The sequence below is a fragment of the Triplophysa dalaica genome, chromosome 13, assembly GCF_015846415.1.
Source record: "Triplophysa dalaica isolate WHDGS20190420 chromosome 13, ASM1584641v1, whole genome shotgun sequence".
Lineage (NCBI taxonomy): Eukaryota > Metazoa > Chordata > Actinopteri > Cypriniformes > Nemacheilidae > Triplophysa > Triplophysa dalaica.
In genome coordinates, this window is record NC_079554.1 from 8405178 (window position 1) to 8426654 (window position 21477).

Sequence of the window (21477 nt, forward strand, 5' to 3'; positions counted from 1 at the left end):
TATCTGTCTTAAATATTTGTGATCAAACTAAATAGAGATTAATTATGAGATTGGCAGAAACTGCTTGTGTTTGCTCCACTTTTAATATCTTTCTATACCACCAAGGTAAGTAATGCATCTAACACACAGCAGTTATTCGAAACGTTCAACTCTCCTCTCTTCCCTCCACCCACTTCCTCTTTAACAGCTAAGAATCATTCATCAGCAAACTATTTTCAACCTCACTAACCTCCAAACACACAATCCTCACATCCAACATCAAATTCTCCTCTTTCTATGCAATGACCGACACTGAAGTACAGTGAATCATCCGATCCTGCTAGGAACCTTATCAATGCTAGGGATCCCAGGTACTCCTCTCATCTGTTTCAAATTCTACCTCTGGTGTCATGCCTTCAGGGTGTTATGGAGGGGCGACGAGAGAGGACCAGGCCTGGACTTTACGTTAGGTTTATTATGATTGTGTGGGCGGCATTCGACAGTGAGGGAGCTGTCAGCTGTTTATTTTTCTTTTGTTTATTTTTTTAAGAGTTGTTAAATGTTTGCTGGTTCCCAGCTCCTTCTTATTTGGAATCTTGCTACACTCCTGTTGCGCATCCTTTTAAGCTTCAGATCTCCTCCGTGAGAGATGCGAGACCGGTGCAACATGCAGCGTCACCGGGCTCGCGTCATTCCCTCACGGCTCTTGTCCCGCCTTGTACAGTGTAACGAAATGTAGTTTAGGTCTAACCAGAAGTGCAATTAGCAAGTGCAGGATATACAGTGTGAATAAATACAGATGACAGTCGGTATGTACTATGAACAATATAAACAGAAGGATATGTACTGTGAACATTAATGTACAGGTGGTTATGAACAGATAACAATATAGACTATACAATAGTGCAAGTGACTTGAGTGTGCATTAGTTACAGACATTAGCTATTAAAGTTACAGTGCAGTAGATGAGTTGATGCGTTTATTAAAGGTACATTGCAGTACATGAGTTAATGCAGTTATTGAAGTTATAGTGCAATACATGAGTAGATGCAGTTATACATTTACAGTGCAGTAGATGAGTTAGTGCAGTTATTGAAGTTACAGTGCAGTAGATGAGTTAATGCAGTTATTGAAGTTACAGTGCAGTAGATGCGTTAATGCGGTTATTAAGGTCACAGTGTAGTAGATGAGTTAATCCAGTTATTGAAGTTACAGTGCAGTAGATGAGTTAATGCAGTTATTGAAGTTACAGTGCAGTAGATGAGTTAATGCAGTTATTGAAGTTACAGTGCAGTAGATGAGTTAATGCAGTTATTGAAGTTACAGTGCAGTAGATGCGTTAATGCGGTTATTAAGGTCACAGTGTAGTAGATGAGTTAATCCAGTTATTGAAGTTACAGTGCAGTAGATGAGTTAATGCAGTTATTGAATTTACAGTGCAGTAGATGAGTAGATGCAGTTATTGAAGTTATAGTGCAATAGATGAGTAGATGCAGTTAGTTATGCAATAGATGCAGTAATGCAATAGATGAGTTACAGTGCAGTTATTGAAGTTACAGTGCAGTAGATGAGGTAATGCAGTTATGAAAGTTACAGTGCAGTAGATGAGGTAATGCAGTTATAAGAGTAGTCCATTAGTGCAAATGAGCATTCAGTGTAATATTCCTGGTGTGCAAGTGAGCAGTTTAGAGTGCAAATGATGCTATGTGTGTGTAAACAGTCCGATAGAGCAGATACATGAAGTACTGGTGTGTACAGTTCAGTCATGCATGGCAGCCCTGTAGTGCAATGTAAGCAATGTAATAGCAGCATTACAGTTAAAGTTATGAGGGGTAGTGGAATCAGTGGGGGACAGAGTTCAATAATGAAACAGCTCTGGGAAAAAAGCTGTTTCCTAGTCTGCTGGTTCTTGTCCGGAGGCACCTGAAGCGCCTGCCGGAAGGCAGGAGAGTAAATAGTCTATGAGCGGGGTGAGAGGAGTCCTTGAGAATGCTGCGAGCTCGACGCAGACTTGCAAATATAAATGCAAGTTAAAAAGGTAGATCTTGTACACATTAAAACATAGCATTCAAACATTTATTACAGAAGTTAAAATACATTACATATACAGTTTTTGAAAAAAAAAACATGGGGCAGTTATTTTAATCTTTTCAATCACAGCTTCTATTTATTACAAAATGGCTTTTGTAATTTAACCTTTTAAGCATTGCATGTTTTTGCATATTTTTTGTGCAGTAAAATACATTTCTGTATTTAATATAACAAAGCCTTTATCTTAAAAATAATTTCAACTTCAGATTTGTATCAGAAAAGCCTAATTGGCAAAAAGATTTTCTAAGGATTTTTGTGCATAGTCAAATATGGCAGTTGTCGTGAATTGTGAGGAAGAACCCAATTGCAGGCAGTGTTGGACAACAGACAAAACAAACACAAAACAAAGGCGCACGAGGGGGTGAAACAATAATGACAAAGGGAATAATCAAGTAGACAACAGGAACACAGACTAACTAGACTAGATGAATACAACACTGGACAAATAACTACACTGACTGGACTTGACTTGACTTACTTGACTCTTGGTAAAGATCACAGGCATAAACAATACTCTCATCAGAGATATGTCACAAAATGAACTGGCACAGGACAATAGACATGAGGACTGTTTAAAGGTGAACTAACACAGGATAATTAACAATAACACGTGTGGGTCATGAAACACTTAACAATGTTACTAAGGAGACGAAAGGGCGGGAACAGAGACAAGACCTGGAGAAAGCGTATGGAAGGCCAATAGCGCCAAAAGCCGTTCTCCACATGAAACAAGGGGTCCTGCTATGATTCTGCCCCAAGACCAAGAAAGACAAGACATGATGAGGCAGAATCACGACAGGCAGTATTGGTTTCCAAAACATCTTCCATGACTGTAGGTTGGATAAATCATCAGAATCTATGATCTAAAGTGCATGTGCTAAATAGTGCAAATGCATCATCCAAGGATGATGGAGATGATTAAACTTTAGGTAAAATAAATCAAATGCTGAGATACATCAGATATTTATAAAGTTTGACAAGACTCAGTAAAAACAATCGGTTACTCAAACAATTAAACGCTTGGTTCTGATTAAGATTCTTGTTGATTAACATCCCCATGAAATCAAAACGAAAGGCTTTAAGGATGAAAACGTTTATATCTATCTAACCAGTGTGCTCCAAAACATTGAAAAATATATTTATGACATCATACTGCATCAATTAAAGTAAAAGTTATCTAGAAATAAGAGAATCTAGTGGCCACCCTCACTATTGACAATTCAAAATATGTCCCTAATGTCAAATATCAATCAATACACCAAAACCATGCTTACTTCACTTTTTAAAATGATGGTTACATCGGGATGTTTTCATTATATGACTCCATGAGGGCACACTGAAAGTTGACTTCATCATTCTGGTGGATGTTCTTTCAATCAGAAAAAATAGAGTATTATAGTTAAAAAACTGTCAGGGTCTGATTTGTATGTTTTATAACTTACAGTTATATCCTCAATGTGTCGCAGGTTAAGATGGCCTCACCATGATGCAAAACAACACACACAGGACAAACCTAAAGGGTGCCAGAGAGCAAAAAAGTGAGTGCTATGAGTGTATGGGGCCACAAAGATGTCAAACACTTTATGATAATTGAACATTCTATTTTGAGAAATGTTTAAGAAGATAGACATCAGTGGATTATTGTGCATTAATGAGCTGAAGTGTCAGTCGACACACAAGATATTGGACTGACATTTGATCCTGACTCACCACACGTGTGCTGTCATAGGCATGTTGGGCATTGCAGTGATCCCGCAGTTCCTTAGCATCCAGCCCACCCATCTGACAGTAAGGGCACACCAATGTTCTCAGAGTAGAGCTGAAAAAATAAATAAAATCAACAAAGTAAATGAAGAATTATCAATTTATTCAAAATCCCTTTAGGGGAAACACATTAGTGCAACGTCTCCTATATGCTGTTTTAGTCATACAAGACCAAGTCCTGGTGACACAATAGTTACAGTACCCCTGTATTTGCTCCTGCTGCCTCATTTCTATTTCATTGATCTCAGTTTGAAGCAGACTGTGAATTAAACAGTACATTGTCAAACCAGTCATTCAAACCAAACCATATCGTACTAAATTATTTCTTTAGATAGGACACACCAGTCATCAAACTCATCATCCAGGGTTTGGTATAGTGGTGCTGGTGAAGCTGGAGGTGCTGGGACAGCAATAACAGTTGCACGTTGTATGGTTGTGATGGTATGTGCCGGTTGAGACATGGCCCTTCGAGCAGGAACAGGGGGAGTAGTGGCAACAGAAGCAGTTGAAAGGGGATGGGCATGACGTTGCGGCTTGACGTCCCCTTAATTAAGTTGCGGGTAAACTTAATTACTTACAAAGCCTTAAGCGGTTTAGCCCCTACTTACTTAACTGAGCTTTTATCACAGAACAACCCATCACGCTCTCTAAGATCTCAAAACTCTTTTGATGGACTTTTGATGACATCTAGAATAACTAAATCCACCAAAGGGGGTCGAGCTTTCTCATACGTAGCACCTAAACTCTGGAATAGCCTTCCTAATACTATTCGAGGGTCAGACACACTCTCCCAATTTAAATCTAGATTAAAGACACATCTTTTCAGCCAAGCTTTCACTTAATGCATAGTTAATGAACAGCAGCTACGCTAATTATTCTCCTTCTGCCTCCGCCTCCCGGGTAGGGAGAAATTTCGCCAGGTCCAGATGATTGACATATGCCCATCCCCAACTAGAGATTAGGCCAGCTACAGCTGCAGACTGACTGACCATCCCAGCTCCATCTAAGGTGATTCCACCACCACCCAAGAAAAATACAACCATCTGAACATCCCAGCTCAGACCACTACATCCCCAACCAAGAGCAAAGAAGACTACTTGTCACATTAATGCTGAAGTTACAATACTTGGTGTTTAGTGCTAAACTTACATCAAATGTCAGCAGTTTGAAGTTATAGCTGCATTCAGTGGCCCTGATTGGAGGTTCCTGGGTGGGTGTTTGTGGGGGGGCTCGTTGGTTGTGGTTGGGGGGATTCATTTGCTGGGGCTGCGTGGGTCCAGTTTGGCCTTGTTTTGTGGTCGATGTCGGACAACAGAGGAACAAAGTTACAACATGCCATTGCTATTTTCCCTGGTTGTTCCTCTGTTTCTGGTGTCGATCGTGGAGTGGGACCCGGTTGAACCTGTACGGTTTTCGGAGAGTGGGCTCTCCTTCTTCCTCGTGGATATTTGCTCGGTGGCTTTTGGTCGGGGTCCCTGAGTGCAGCTATGACACGTCAGAGTGGATCTGGCCCTCCCTGCTGAGCCTGGTTTCTCCATTAATCAATCATTGGAGTTTGGGTTCCTCGCCACAGCAGGGCAGTGTTTGATCAACGGGAGACTGGATTTATTTATTTATTAATTAGATATTATTTATTAGAATGATCTTGCTCGTTCTATAAATACCACGCACTGTTCTGTATTTTCCTTTTTATGTTTTTCCTGTTTGCCTCTGTAAAGCTGCTTTGGAAAAAAATTGTCAAACAATTACCCTAGGCTACTAACCCCAAAACTTAACAAATTATAGCAATTTATGCAAAAGACGATGAAAATGGAAGTCTGGATGTTTCGTACCTTGACCAACTATCTTCCATATGGATCTGTTAAATGTTTTCAAGTCTGGGCAAACTACTGAGTTGGCACCAATCAGAAGTCGCATTTTTATGTCATCATGTAGAGTTCTTACAATATATTTTACAGAAATCACTAAAGCAATTTGATACGAAATAGGAAGATATTTTCATCACCCCTATTAAATGGATAATTATATAATGCTGGCATTTTTACAGTCTGTTTATATGACGCCAAACAACATTCGTTGAGATTTGTTTGAGCAGCACTTTTAACAATGTGTTATTAAACAATTCAAGAAGTAGTTTAATCTCTTTTAACACTGGCTTTTACTTTCCCATAAAGTAACCGATAATCTGATACAATATCGCTTCATTTTAATTTTCCCTTTATCGCCCTTCACCACTAGATGGCGCTGTTTCATACTTGTGTTTTTAGCTGGTAAATGAAGCTTATCTTTAGGTTCAAGCACACTGGCTGATCTCTGACCACATTTGCTTGGTGAGTGCCTTAAAAACAGGTTTATTTTGCATTCTGGCTTTGTCACTTAACTCTTGAAGTAGCTTCCATTAACTTATATGTGAATATGGCCTATATTTTTTTAACAGAACATACATATGAAGAGACTGGTTCCAACACGAGATAACACTTCACGTTCATTTTTTATATTCCATTCCGATTTACATGCGTTAATATGCTAAAATGAATTTCTTAGGGAGTGCCTTGAAGAAAGCTTATTTTTCACACACAGTTTTTTCACATAACACTTGCAGTAACTTTTGAACTGATATATACCGTATGTAACGGAGGCCAGCTAGGAAGGTGCAGTTGTTGTGGCGAAATTGATCATCAAATGTTGTGAGGAATCACGAAGACCAAGAAGCCAAGTTTCAAGGGTTTAAATCTTGAATTTGTTCGAACAAGTCAAAGTGAGACATACTGAGTTCATCTGAAGATGTCTGACCAATACATATCTGACTCCATCTTTTATACATTGTTCTCGCGTTGTTCTCACCGTTTAGACCAGGTTTAAATCAGGTTTCACATGGCATCACCTATTTTTGTTAGTCCATCCTTTTCTGACCTTCCACAGTTACATGTCAAGCTCCATATATCAGTATTTAACTGTGGCAAAACCTTTTAAAAGCTTAAAAAAGAAATGCACATACATCCATCTTAAAATGAAAGGCACATTGTTGCACGTTGTCATTTACTATACCTGGCATAGTGTTTAGTGTATTTAAAGGGTAAACATGTGCTTAAATCAATACAATATTATGTAATGTGTTCGTCTGTGACTGGTACCAACTAGTGTCTTCAAAAGCATTTGTGTGTGTTTGATGCTAAGCAGATGTCAGGTCCATATCTGCTTGGTGCCCGTCCTATGAGGCCTATAGCCTTTGTTCAAATCAGAGAGGTACTTGAACCTCTATAACTATCTTAAATGTATGCTTTTTTATAAGAACAAAATGGAATATATTTAGAAACTTTAAATGTAGTACAATAAAACGCACCCAAAACATCATGACAAACACGATTTTAGAAATCTTTTAAAGAACCGACTGATCTCATTTTGGAACCAAACTCTTTGTTTGTATACTGCATTAAAGCTGCAGTATGTAACCTTGGTATTTGACCACAAGAGGGCGCATTTCCAACAATAACAAAGGCGAAGCTTGATGACGCTATAAAGCAGGTGACGATGGGAGATGTCGTTTTAAATGCGTTTTCGCCATAGCGATGTATCTAAATTGGATAAACGTATCATGATCACGGATGAGGTAATTTATTTGTTTTTGTATTACCTGTCTATCAATACACTCGCGAGAGCAGAGTCTCTGTCAAGTCCAAGATTGTCGCTCAGCTCTCTCCATCTCGAAAACGCCTGGCCGATATTTATCCTGGTTTTATTCCTCCGTTTGTCACACAGTCTGCGTGTATCCAAATATGGACGCTTCCGTTTTACTGGCACTTCAATACTCGCCAAAGAGTAATCGTGATCCATAACAACCACTTCCGCATTTGACCATGTGATATTCTGGTCTACACCGGAACAAAGTATAGAGCGGACATTGCGTCACTGAGAGGCGACATTTCTTTTCCGGGACGGCCAGTTATTTAAAACCGGAATTTCTCTGAAATAAAAAATCTTTAGAGACTTTTGAAATATTGTAAGTACACAACTGGAGGAAATATATCACACTGTGCAAGTAATTTTCTGAAATTTTATTACAAAATTATTACATACTGGAGCTTTAAGCCACTGATTGATGTAAATAAACGGAAATTAAGCAAGGCACGGGAAGAAATGCAATAAAGAAGCAATAAGAATGACAAATATTCTGAGAAAATAGAGAAAAAAGAAATGCACGATGAAGGACATTTTATGAGTAGGGCTCTCCTCCTCAATGCTCATTCAGTAAACCAGATTCTCTTATTTCTTGAAGTCATATATGGCTTAAATCAAAACAAACCAACTGCAGTTTGATTGATATTAATCGGAACATACAAAAAAAAACTTGATGTGATAACTCATTTTGATACCGATCTCTTCATATGTTCCTACGTTTTGTTCCAAAACACAAGCTGCATTCGTAACCTGTTCTGCGCGGGCCTCGAACCGACGTCGGTCCGGACGGGAGACGGGCGGAAACTCTAACGAGGAGGCGAAAGACCGCAGCCTCAAGTGCGTCTCGGTTGGTGGGTCAGAGAGAGAGGTTTACACACTGCGTGGCGTTTTTTCTAAGATTATTGCCGAGTTCCTTTATATTGCTGAGTTTTCTTATATAAATGACTACAGCAGGGGACTCGACTTACTTCCGGTTGGACGGCTGCACTTCTTGCCGTTGAATAGGTTAAATAAAGTATAGGTTAAACAATAACCTGTGACTTTTATACACTTGCAAGAAGCAAAACCTGATGCCCATCGGCGTACCGACGGCACCAGGGGCTGGGTCAGAGGTGCAATAACGCGCCACTCAGCTAGCGACTCTAGTAGCATGTTGGCTTGGCCGAGGCGACGCTCTCTGGCCCAGCCGATATAGCAGTTCGCGCGCCTGCTATTTATACCTCCCATCGGCACTGCTACTTTCGACGACGGTAGGGGGCGAACTTCAATGAACGTCCAACGTTGTGAACACGATCCCGACAGAGCCCTTATCATACACCCTATTGCTCAAAACGCAACTCGAAACACAATGATATTTATAGACGAAAATCGTTAAAGAACGACTGTGACAGACCTCCCTCATTAATTATTCAAACCAACAGCCAATGGCAACGCTCCAACTGCAGACCAAGCAGTGCTTTAACAAAGTATAGATTGATCGTGGTAAATACACCGTGCTGTGTTTGTCTTATGACCAGTTGACGTCGTTGGAAGCCCTCACACACAAATGGATTCACACGTAAGGCTTTAAAGCCAACTCTGATACAACGGCAACGAGCCGAAGCACGTCACTTCACGTCACGTCACGTCACCTAACGTACTGGACGGACGTAAGGTCAAAGATCAGACGTAACACAATGGAAGCAATCATTTGTTTTTATTTGTACAGGTCGTAGTGTCAAATGTTCATAGACTAACGTTATCAACACGTTACATATTTCAGTGCTGTACATATTTGTTTCTCTACATAATAGACGGGATACAGCCACCTCCACTGGGCACGCGCACTTCAAAACCGTATAATTTGCGTCACTCTAAAAACAGTTGATTTATAATTTGTATTATTGTAAGGTTAGGGTTTGGGTAGGTGTAGGGGTTAGCTAATGTAATTTATTGGAATTCTATGGCGAGATATTGCACCACTTCCGGCCGTAGCTGCATCCCTTCTAGCTACAACCTATCTGCGAAGAAGAAGAAGACAGAGCGCCATGCACGACGTTGAAATGGCTGAACAACATTACAGTTCGAACCGCGGTCACTTTTGACCACAAAACACCGCTGTAGATGAAAAATCTGTCATTTCTCGTGTAACGGAGGCCAGCTGTTAGAGGGAGAGCAGTGTGTGCACGCAGAGGCTGCGAGCTCGTCTCTCCCTCGCCGGACCGATGGCGGTTTCGAGGCTAGGAGGGGTTGTAAGTAAGACCCGTCATCACACGTGTGATTCTGTTCGCAATAACGTCAGCAATGTGCCGACGATACAATAACGGAGCCGTTTTTTGGGCTTGTATTATTAAGGATAAGATTAGGCACAAATGTGTGCTTATTGTGAATGGTGACCGAGTCAATTCACTTGTCTAAGAAAAATGATGAAATAAATCATTCACGGTAAACTGTGTGGCTTTCAACGTCTGTTTATACGTGGTGGTAGATCAATGAAAATAAAACAAAACACAATAAATCATACACAAACACTTTATTTGTCAGTGTCTTTATTCCTTTAACTTCCTCTTTTTGACAAGATCTCCCGAGCGTTTACAACCTTTAAAAGTCCATGTCTGGTATGTGCTCAAAATGGAAAGGGACAGTTAACCTAATATAAATCTGTTGTGTAACTGTTTGTTGTGTAACTCGTTTTTTCAAGACATTCCCGCATCCCTGAGAACACCCCCCAGGAAAGAATGAATTCGGCGAGAGTCCCGTCTGGTCGTGAGGAGAGTATCACTACAGGTGAGGCATCAGAAAGTTTGTCAGTATTTTATGAGATCCAAGCGCCTGTATGAAGGGCGTTGTGTGTTTTTACTGTCCCAGAGAAACCTGTAGGCTCTTTGTTGCGAAAAGCAGGCGGTTACGTCATCTCGGGGGGAATGCGCTTTGCGGTTGTTCAACAGGTCATGCACTCCGTTACAACAGCTGCCCAGCTGGACAAAAAACCCAACCCAACGCTCGCTTCAGTGATGGAAAGTAGATAAGCAGGGAGGTACTTTGCAGGTATATACTCGAAAAGAGTACCGTTTATGTGGGAGACTCTACACTAGAACAGTGCATTAGGTTTTGCTGTATGCTAAGTGTATAGTGATGTAAAAGTGTAATGTATTGCAGTTCATTTTATTATACCCACGTTTCCCCCAGCCTGTCCGTTTACCATGGGAATGGATCTGCCGCCGGCCGTGATGGAGAGGAAACAGGGGTCTCTGTACACACTTTATCCTGACCGTTCTTCATCACTCAGACCAGGTGGACATCTCCAACACTTTGGACGGGTCACTGGATCACCGCTTCTTTCACCACATCCACAGCCAGACTGGATGTCCGTACTGTATTTATTTTTCAGGGTGTGTTTGTGTGTGTGTGTGTGTGTGTGTGTGTGTGTGTGCGCGTGCGCGCGCACATGTGTGTGTTTAATTAAGTTGACCACAGGGTTTTCCTGGGCAGAGCCCGATGAAGACGTACCAGACGGTATGTGTATGGACCCATAGGGTGTCAGTGGGTCGCCTGCTACCATGGAGGAAGAGATTTGCGCATCGACCCACAAACAGGTGTGTGAGTGTCTCAATCTATTTGCCATTTGTGTTTGTGTTGCCGGAGGAAAATGAACCCCACTAAAATTGTATTTTGAGACCATTTTATGGAGTAACGTCTTTAAAGCGGCCGTCTTTATCGAAATGACTTTTGGCCAATACCTAAAGTTAACGGACTTCTTTCAGGCACCAGACTGCAGACGGTGAAACTGGCAGGAGAAGACCACCTTGTGTTGTGCGGGTGGAAAGGATCGCGCTGTTCTGTACGTCACCATCACGCCGTTAAAAAGACATGGATGGAGATTCACTGGCCATACAGCCATCGGCTGGCTGCCTATTTAAGGTGACATAACACACACTGTAAGGTGACATCACGGGTTGACATTATGACTGACTCATAACATCCTTTATTCTCACCGCAGGTCACGGGTGTGGGAGTGACGGCCATTCCATCGTTCTCGTGTACTGGATAAAAACCAAGAAGACAGCGATGATGCTTGTTGATCCGTTACCATTTTTTCTGATGAAACAGCTGTAGTGACTGGATCATTGAGAGAAAAGCCTCACTCCCTTTTGTCCTGGTTTCTAGATACCATCATCAAAAGACCATAGCAAGCATGGCTCCATGGGTCTGGTTTTGGTCTTTTGAACTCTCACAGTGAGTGTGATGACCATTTGGTTCCTCTGTAGGATATTTAAGACTCCTTAGCTTCAAAGCATTGGTGATAAGTCTCTGTCTCATCTCTTACTTAACATCTGAGGCTAAGCAGAGAACTTCTCTGACAAATAGGAACTTTATTTGATTTATTAAACTATCCTTTTCTGTAAATGTATCTAAATGTCTAGGTTGTGTGTTGGCGCACATGCCATTTTAAGTACTCTGTAACTGTTGAATATACAAGTTTTGATTTAGGGTTGATTTGATGTATTCATACATTGGAATGATTCACAGTTCAATGCCTTTCATGTTTCATATGTAACTACAACTCTCCGAATTCCCTATATGATGAGCTATGTTATAAAACCATAGCATACCTCATACTATGTCCATGACTAAGTTTAGGTATTAAATGCAAACTGACCATTTTGTCAGAGCCGAGCTCTGCGCTTCCGAGCGCGGTTGTGTTTCATGTATTTGTTTGTTGTCATTATGTGTAGATTAGAGTTTAATAAAAACCATAAAGGCATTTGTGATGTGTTCTCTGTGTTCACGCTCACAAACTGGTCACTTAAACTGTGTTTCCATCTATGCTACCATTGCTCTTAATTCTGTTTGGTAAAGTCACGTTACTTATGGTCATGAGATAATGTTAGTCTATAAATCATCAATGCATTTGCTGGACGAATACATATAGGATTTATATCACTATACTGCTAATTAGAATTGTAAAATATGTATGTGTAATGGCCTTGATGCCCGATGACTCCTGAGATAGGCGCAGGCTCTCCGTGCCCCGAGGAAGTTTGGATAAGCGGTAGAAAATGGAATGGAATGGAATGGTATGTGTAATGACGATTATTATACCTATTTTCCTTTGAGCTAAAATAATTCCTTGACTGAAATTGACGTTTTAAATAACTCATTTCATGTATTTGATCTTGATAGATCTGGTGGAGAATCTTATTTTGGTGAGTTAAACTCATCCTTATTTTAACTTGCAGCTAAAATCGCTACACGGGATTGATTATTTAACCAACGTTGGAATTACCACCGTCGCATTAATGCAGGATAACGTAGGACGGATGAAAATCTTTGTTTTCTGGTATTACACACAGGAAAATATTTGCCTTAAACGGATTTGATAGACCTGATCAGTGCATATAAAATGCAACTATTCACAAATCCACTTTTTAGACGTGACCTCACTAAAGTAAAACAATTGTAAACGTTTTCTAATCCTGCTTACATGAACCCAACTCTGTGAACAAAAGTATTGATTGATGAATGATTTCCAGGGATGGATTTGATAGCGATCCTGATTCAACATTTGCCATGTTTATTATTGATGATCTCAACGAGCTGCTGGCAAACAGAGGTGTCGAAGTGAGCCCATCAGTCACTGTTATATGGTTTAATAATGCAATGACAACGATGGCTTACTACAGATGCTGTTTTCCATTGTTGATGTCTTGTTAAAATCAAAATGAGACCTATTTTTAAGTAAAAAAGATCTTCTTAATGCAGGCTGAGACTTCACATTAGCAGTTTTGGAAAAGAAAAAGTAGAAGTCACGTCCCAGGGTTGAGACATAAAGGGTTCATAAATGATATGACGGATGGCTTCGTGAAATCTAAATAAAATAGGTAATCCTATTTTAAACAAACGATCGTTTGAAAGAACGCGAACCGTGCACGATAGTACCAGGAATGCGCATTATAACGGGGATGCGTGTTGATTTGAAAACCTATCTATGATTTTAAAGATGCTCTGTGACACCGGGTTTGGGGGAAAAGGTGGACTTCATGTTTGTGTGAATCTTCAACATTCCCCGAGAAAGTGAAGAAAACGCTGGATTGACATTTTCGGTAATCTGCTGTATTTAATGAGTTTGAATCCCAGTGACGTTTTCATAGGCCGTAGCGCTTTAATAACGAAAGCGCACGCCTCCAAATAAAGATATTTTCTTGTATACAGGTGTGTTGGTATTCTTTTCACCACCTAACCGATGAAATCAATAGCACATGGATGTACACGTACTGAAAAAGAAAACGCTCTGTTCATTGTGAACATGGCCTGCGACTTCTAGCGAAGCTAGAACATGGATTACAAATCACGTTTAGAAGCTACAGTATGCCCGTTTTACTCTTTCAAAGATGCAACACGTGTTGGGGGTCATCCGAAAAGGTTTACTGAATCCTCACTTTCTTCAGTTGCCTCAAGATAACTTCATTTTGACTTTTTATTGGAACAAAAGGGTGACTTTTACCACCAGGTGACCTCTACCGCTGGAGGTCGTCATCGCGTCAATCATTCTAATAATTATGGAATGGTGACATTTTTACAGTCTCTTTGTGTGACGCCTTACAACATTCAAACATTTGTTTGCGCAGCACTTTTAACAAAGTGTTATTAATCAACGCAGTAAGTCGGTTAAATCTCTTTTTACACTGCATTTTATTTCCACGTAAACTGACCGATAATCTGATACTATGGGTGCTTCTCAATTCTTATTTGTGCGTCCTCGTTTCCTTTCCTCGCTTCCTTTCCTCGTGTCTTAGCTCCACCTCTTCAGGATGCGGGAGAAGGAAGCAAGGAAAAGACGCTAGGACGCAGGAATCGAAGCAAGTGAAATGATATATCCTCGCTCTTTAGCGTCACTTCAAAGCGTCGTCAACTAATGATGACTCTACACCGCTGGATTTAGCTTGAACATCGGGATTCTTGAACATAAGATATAATTATTTATATTGTATGCTTCTGCAAACATACATGGATAAGTTGTTTACAACGCTACTTGTTAGCCTAGTGATTCTTGTTGATTCCATTACATCATCATTGGACTTTAATAAGAGTCAGGTGTGTATTCTGTATATAAATCAATTTGGGTTAAACATTTCCATCTACAATTACGATGAAAACTATAGTAGGTATATCCTGTGCCCTATCATTACACCACATTCTTCACCAAATTGGACAACATGGACAGCGTCGTTCGAGCAGATGCAAAGCACGATTCCGTCATTGTGTCCTACTCCTAGCTAAGGTATTGTTAAAAATACTTTGAGCTCATACTGTATGTTTTGGTTTTATTTTTTTAATTCAGATTCACAGCACTCTACGTTGTTCTTAATTACAGGTTAAAATAACAGCTACTCCGAGTTATACTGAAATAAATGCCACCGTCCCACTGCTAAAATTATACTTGGTGGTAGGCAGAACCTCAAGGTGGACTTTCGACTCAACCGGGACTCTTGCTGCCACAAGATGAAGCACATGGATGGGGACATCTCATAACCACACTGATAACTGTGTACTGGCCAGCACATGGTCTGTCATACAGTGTGGTGTCCCGGGCCTTTCAGGTGACTGTATCGTCTGTTTGTAGGCTGGTTCACACAGGAACCATAAAGATTGCAGCCTTGCGCCAGCAGGTCATTCAGTTCCCAGATGCACAAGACCTTGATGAGGTTCTCCTTGGTTTTGAAAATTTGCCTAACAGCCCTATCTTCTCCAAGTGTGTGGGTGCTATAGATGGACGTCATGTCCGCATAAAAACCCCCGCTGGACCCACTGGCCAGGACTACATCAATAGAAAACTCTTCCCATCCATTCAGATGCAGGCAGTTTGTGATGGGAAGGGCCGGTTCCTTAATGTTTTTATGGGATATCCTGGTTCTGTCCACGACACTAGAGTCCTGAGAAACAGCAAGATGTAAAAGATGCATTGTATCCTCCACAAGGACACTTCCTTTTGGGGGATGGAGGCTACCCCTGCATCATTCATCCTGTGGCCATTATTACTCCATACTGGGAGCCAGTGCAAGGGAGAGTGCAGGCCCGCTTCAATCACTACCATGCCAAGACTCGCTCCATAATTGAGCGGGTGTTTGGAATGATGAAAACACGCTGGAGGTCCCTGCTTTTCAAGTCTCTTGAGGTGGACAACACCTTAACCCCAACAGTTATCATGGCGTGTGCAGTTCTGCATAACATTTGTCTGACAACAGGAGACATGATTGAAGCCCCTGAAGTGGTGGATGATGTTGGTTTACCTCCACCCTGTCCAGTGAGAGGGGTCTGTAGTGGGAATGTGTGGCGTGATAATCTGGCAGCAAAACTCTCAGCTCCTCAGGTGCATCTGGTAGAGTTAAATGAACATCATTATTTGTAGACACATAAAGACAAATTTTGCTCCACACGAGGTTAAGGTTCAGATTGTGTATGGAGGAAAAAAAATCCCTGTGTCTCTAGCCTCATGCATTACATTTTTTGCAATACCCACATCACCAATAGATACAATAGTTTAATGTAAATAAACATGTTTACCAATTACACCAGTAATTTTGTTTTTTTTACTCATGTGGCAACTGTGTTAACCATAAATTGTCTATTAAGGCACATAATGGAACACAAATGATCAAAGCAAAAACAAACAAACAAACAAACAAACAAACAAACAGAGATTGTGTTCAACTTTTTTTAATCAATTGTTCAAAAAGGTCAAGGAACCTATTTGAAGTAGATTGCATTAATTCGTGCGTGGCTTGAAAACGTTCCTCCTCTTTTTCTGTCTCCGTTTCTAGAAAATCTAGCACTCTGTTGGTTCTTTTCTTTTTAGGTGGCGGAGGACCCGAAGAAGTACAGGGTCTTTCCTTGTTAAAGTTGCCTGTGCCAGACACACGGAGGTTGTGGAGTCCTCCTCTCTTTCCTCCACAGATGCAGATGGTGACAAGCCAGGCTCATTGGACACAGCAGAACTGCCAGTGACTTCTGCGTCGCATGAGTCTATCAGAATGGGAGGCTCAATAGACGGCCTCCTCCCAATAGCCTCATGCATCGCAGAAAACCACGGCCATGTGGCTGCTGTGGCCTCCCCACTATCTGTTTCCGTTCCCGTAGGAGGACAGCGGAGCTCCTAAAATAAAATAAATATATTTTCTATTAAACTAGCAGGTAGAAAATTCACACAAAATGAAATAAATACATGCATTCAGTTTGTACCTTATATTTTCTTTTTAAATTGTCCCATTTTTTGGAAATTTGGTTTGGTGTTATAATTCCAAACCAATCCTCTGAAGAACTTTACTTACACAATAAAATTCAACAAATTCTTTACTCAAACAAAGACAAAGATAGTGTAATAATATTATGATAAATGTTATCTAAAACCTCACTGCGTTAATCAAACAAAGTGAAAACAAAATGATTTTCCATGCAGTCTGGTGGAACAGAACTCACATCCAGGCTTTTTTGGCACTGTTCCTCTTCCCAGTGAAGTCGGAATCCAGCTCCATCCTCAATTTAATTAACTGTTCAGTCTCCTCATCAGTCCCTGTAAGAAAGAATTTTACACCACAGTGAAGCAGTTCGAAATAATAATGTGTTGCATATTAACCGGCATAAACAAATATACAGTGTTATCAACACATTAAAACAAATTAACTACAGGCCTAAATCAAGATCATTCTCTATTCCCTATTTATCACATTTAATAGCAATAAGCCAGTAAAATCAAGAAACATAATAAAAATCATTAAAACTGTGCTGAAAAGTACACTTTATACATCGAAATTAAAAGCACCGTCAAAAAAAGAACGTACATTTACAATAACTTTATGCTTAATACTCACATTTATGTGTGTTTGAATGTTCTGCCATGGTAAGCACTTGGAGCAGATGTGAAGTGGGAGGAGAATTTATACGTGCGACACGTTTAGGCAATAAACAACTTCCGCATAGGATACACCCTTGTATCCTCGCTCATGACTCCTCAGGAAGCCTCCTCCCTCCTCGATCCTCGACTCCTCCGGGTGCAATTAGAAAATTGAGATGTCCTTCAATATGGCTGAGCTCGATCGGTTTCCGGGTCATAGGATGGAGGATAGAGGAGCGAGGAGACAAGGATGGATATTGAGAAGCACCCAATCTCGCTTCATTTCATTTTCCCTTTACCACCCTTCACCACTAGATGGCGCTGTTTCATACTTGTGTTTTTAGCTGGTAAATGAAGCTTATCTTTAGGTTCAAGCACACTGGCTGATCTCAGACCACATTTGCTTGGGGAGTGCCTTAAAAAACAGGTTTATTTTGCATTTGGCTTTGTCACTTAACTCTTGAAGTAGCTTCCATTAACTAATATGTGAATATGGCCTAATTTTTTAACAGAATATACATATGAAGAGACTGGTTCCAACACGAGATTACACCTCACGTTCATTTTTTATATTCCATTCCAATTCACATGCGTTAATGTGCTAAACTGAATTTCTTAGGGAGTGCCTTGAAGAAAGCTTATTTTTCACACACAGTTTTTCACTTAACTCTTGCAGTAACCTTCTTGAACTGATATATACCGTATGTAACGGAGGCCAGCTAGTGAAGGGAGGCGCAGTTGGTGTGGCGAAATCGATCATCAAATGTTGTGAGGAATCACGAAGACCAAGAAGCCAAGTTTCAAGGGTTTAAATCTTGAATTTGTTCGAACAAGTCAAAGTGAGATATACAGAGTTCATCTGAAGATGTCTGACCAGTGCATATCTGACTCCATCTTTTATACATTGTTCTCACGTTGTTCTCACCGTTTAGACCAGGTTTAAATCAGGTTTCACATGGCATCACCTATTTTTGTTAGTCCATCCTTTTCTGACCTTCCACAGTTACATGTCAAGCTCCAAATATCAGTATTTAACTGTGGCAAAACCTTTTAAAAGCTTAAAAAAGAAATGCACATACATCCATCTTAAAACGAAAGGCACATTGTTGCACGTTGTCATTTACTATACCTGGCATAGTGTTTAGTGTATTTAAGGGGTAAACATGTGCTTAAATCAATACAATAGCGTATACTGTGTTCGTCTGTGAATGGTACCAACTAGTGTCTTCAAAAGCATGTGTGTGTGTTTGATGCTAAGCAGATGTTAGGTCCATATCTGCTTGATGCCCGTCCTATGAGGCCTATAGCCTTTGTTAAAATCAGAGAGGTACATGAACCTCTATAACTATAATATATATCTTAAATGTATGCTTTTATATAAGAACAAAATGGAATATATTTAGAAACTTTAAATGTAGTACAATAAAATGCACCCAAAACATCATGACAAACACGATTTTGGATATCTTTTAAAGAACCGAGTCTCATTTTGGAACCAAACTCTTTGTTTGTATACTGCATTAAGGCACTGATTGATGTAAATAAACGGAAATTAAGCAAGGCACGGGAAGAAAGGCAATAAAGGAGCAATAAGAATGACAAATATTCTCAGGAAATAGATAAAATGAAATGCACGAGAAGGACATTTTATGAGTAGGGCTCTCCTCCTCAATGCTCATTCAGTAAACCAGATTCTCTTATTTCTTACAGTCATATGGCTTAAATCAAAACAAACCAACTGCAGTTTGATTGATATTAATCTGAACGCACAAGAAGAAAAACTTGATGTGATAACTCATTTTGATACCAATCTCTTCATATGTTCCTACGTTTTGTTCCAAAACACAAGCCGCATACGTAACCTGTTCTGCGCGGGCCTCGAACCGACAGACATCCGGACGGGAGACGGGCGGAAACTCTAACGAGGAGGCGAAAGACCGCAGCCTCAAGAGCGTCTCGGTTGGTGGGTCAGAGAGAGAGGTTTACATACTGCGTGGCGTTTTTTCTAAGTTTATTGCCTTGTTCCTTTAAATTGCTGAGTTTTCTTATATAAATGACTACAGCAGGGGACTCGACTTACTTCCGGTGGGACGGCTTCACTTCTTGCCGTTGAATAGGTTAAATAAAGTATAGGTTAAACAATAACCTGTGACTTTTATACACTTGCAAGAAGCAAAACCTGATGCCCATCGGCGTACCGACGGCACCAGGGGCTGGGTCAGAGGTGCAATAGCGCGCCACTCAGCTAGCGACTCTAGTAGCATGTTGGCTTGGCCGAGGCGACGCTCTCTGGCCCAGCCGATATAGCAGTTCGCGCGCCTGCTATTTATACCTCCCATCGGCACTGCTACTTTCGACGACGGTAGGGGGCGAACTTCAATGAACGTCCAACGTTGTGAACACGATGCCGACAGAGCCCTTATCATACACCCTATTGTTCAAAACGCAACTCGAAACACAATGATATTTATAGACGAAAATCGTTAAAGAACAACTGTGACAGACCTCCCTCATTAATTATTCAAACCAACAGCCAATGGCAACGCTCCAACTGCAGACCAAGCAGTGCTTTAACAAAGTATAGATTGATCGTGGTAAATACACCGTGTTGTGTTTGTCTTATGACCAGTTGACGTCGTTGGAAGCCCTCACACACACATGGATTCACACGTAAGGCTTTAAAGCCAACTCTGATACAACGGCAACGAGCCGAAGCACGTCACGTCACGTCACCTAACGTACTGGACGGACGTAAGGTCAAAGATCAGACATAACACAATGGAAGCAATCATTTGTTTTTATTTGTACAGGTCGTAGTGTCAAATGTTCATAGACTAACGTTATCAACACTTGACATATTTCAGTGCTGTACATATTTGTTTCTCTACATAATAGACGGGATACAGCCACCTCCACTGGGCACGCGCACTTCAAAACCGTATAATTTGCGTCACTCTAAAAACAGTTGATTTATAATTTGTATTATTGTAAGGTTAGGTTTAGGGTTTGGGTAGGCGTAGGGGTTAGCTAATGTAATTTATTGGAATTCTATGGCGAGATGTTGCACCACTTCCTGGCCGTAGCTGCATCCCTTCTAGCTACAACCTATCTGCGAAGAAGAAGAAGAAGAAGAAGAAGAAGAAGACAGAGCGCAATGCACGACGTAGAAATGGCTAAACAACATTACAGTTCGAACGGCGGGCACTTTTGAGCGAAAGGATCCACCGATGCAAACCACAAAACACCGCTGTAGATGAAAAATCTGTCATTTCTCGTGTAACGGAGGCCAGCTGTTAGAGGGAGAGCTGTGTGTGCACGCAGAGGCTGCGAGCTCGTCTCTCCCTCGCCGGACCGATGGCGGTTTCGAGGCTAGGAGGGGTTGTAAGTAAGACCCGTCATCAAACGTGAGATTCTGTTCGCAATAACGTCAGCAGTGTGCCGACGAGACAATAACGGAGCCGTTTTTGGGCTTGTATTATTAAGGATAAGATTAGTCACAAATGTGTGCTTATTGTTAATGGTGACCGAGTCAATTCACTTGTCTAAGAAAAATGATGAAATAAATCATTCACGGTAAACTGTGGCTTTCAACGTCTGTGTATACGTGGTGGTAGATCAATGAAAATAAAACACAATACACCATACACAAACACTTTATTTGTCAATGTCTTTATTCCTTTAACTTCCTCTTTTTGACAAGATCTCCCGAGCGTTTACAACCTTTAAAAGTCCATGTCTGGTATGTGCTCAAAATGGAAAGAGACAGTTAACCTAATATAAATCTGTTGTGTAACTGTTTGACAAACACACTTCTAATGCACACTCTTTTTTTTTAAGTCATTCCCGCATCCCTGAGAACACCCCCCAGGAAAGAATGAATTCGGCGAGAGTCCCGTCTGGTCGTGAGGAGAGTATCACTACAGGTGAGGCATCAGAAAGTTTGTCAGTATTTTTTGAGATCCAAGCGCCTGTGAGAAGGGCGTTGTGTGTTATTACTGTCCCGGAAAAACCTGTAGGCTCTTTGGTGCGAAAAGCAGTCGGTTACGTACTGTATTTATTTTTCAGGGTGTGGGTGTGTGTGTGTGTGTGTTTGT

The 21477-nt window shown here is 40.8% G+C and overlaps 2 pseudogenes; one reads left to right on the top strand and one right to left on the bottom strand.

The window, feature by feature from the left end:
- LOC130434581 (meprin A subunit beta-like) overlaps positions 1-4295 on the bottom strand; it is a 64145-nt pseudogene extending 59850 nt beyond the window's left edge.
- A 4752-nt stretch (positions 4296-9047) lies between these two features.
- Positions 9048-12256, top strand: LOC130434165 (regucalcin-like; annotated as a pseudogene).
- The last annotated feature ends 9221 nt before the right edge of the window (positions 12257-21477 follow it).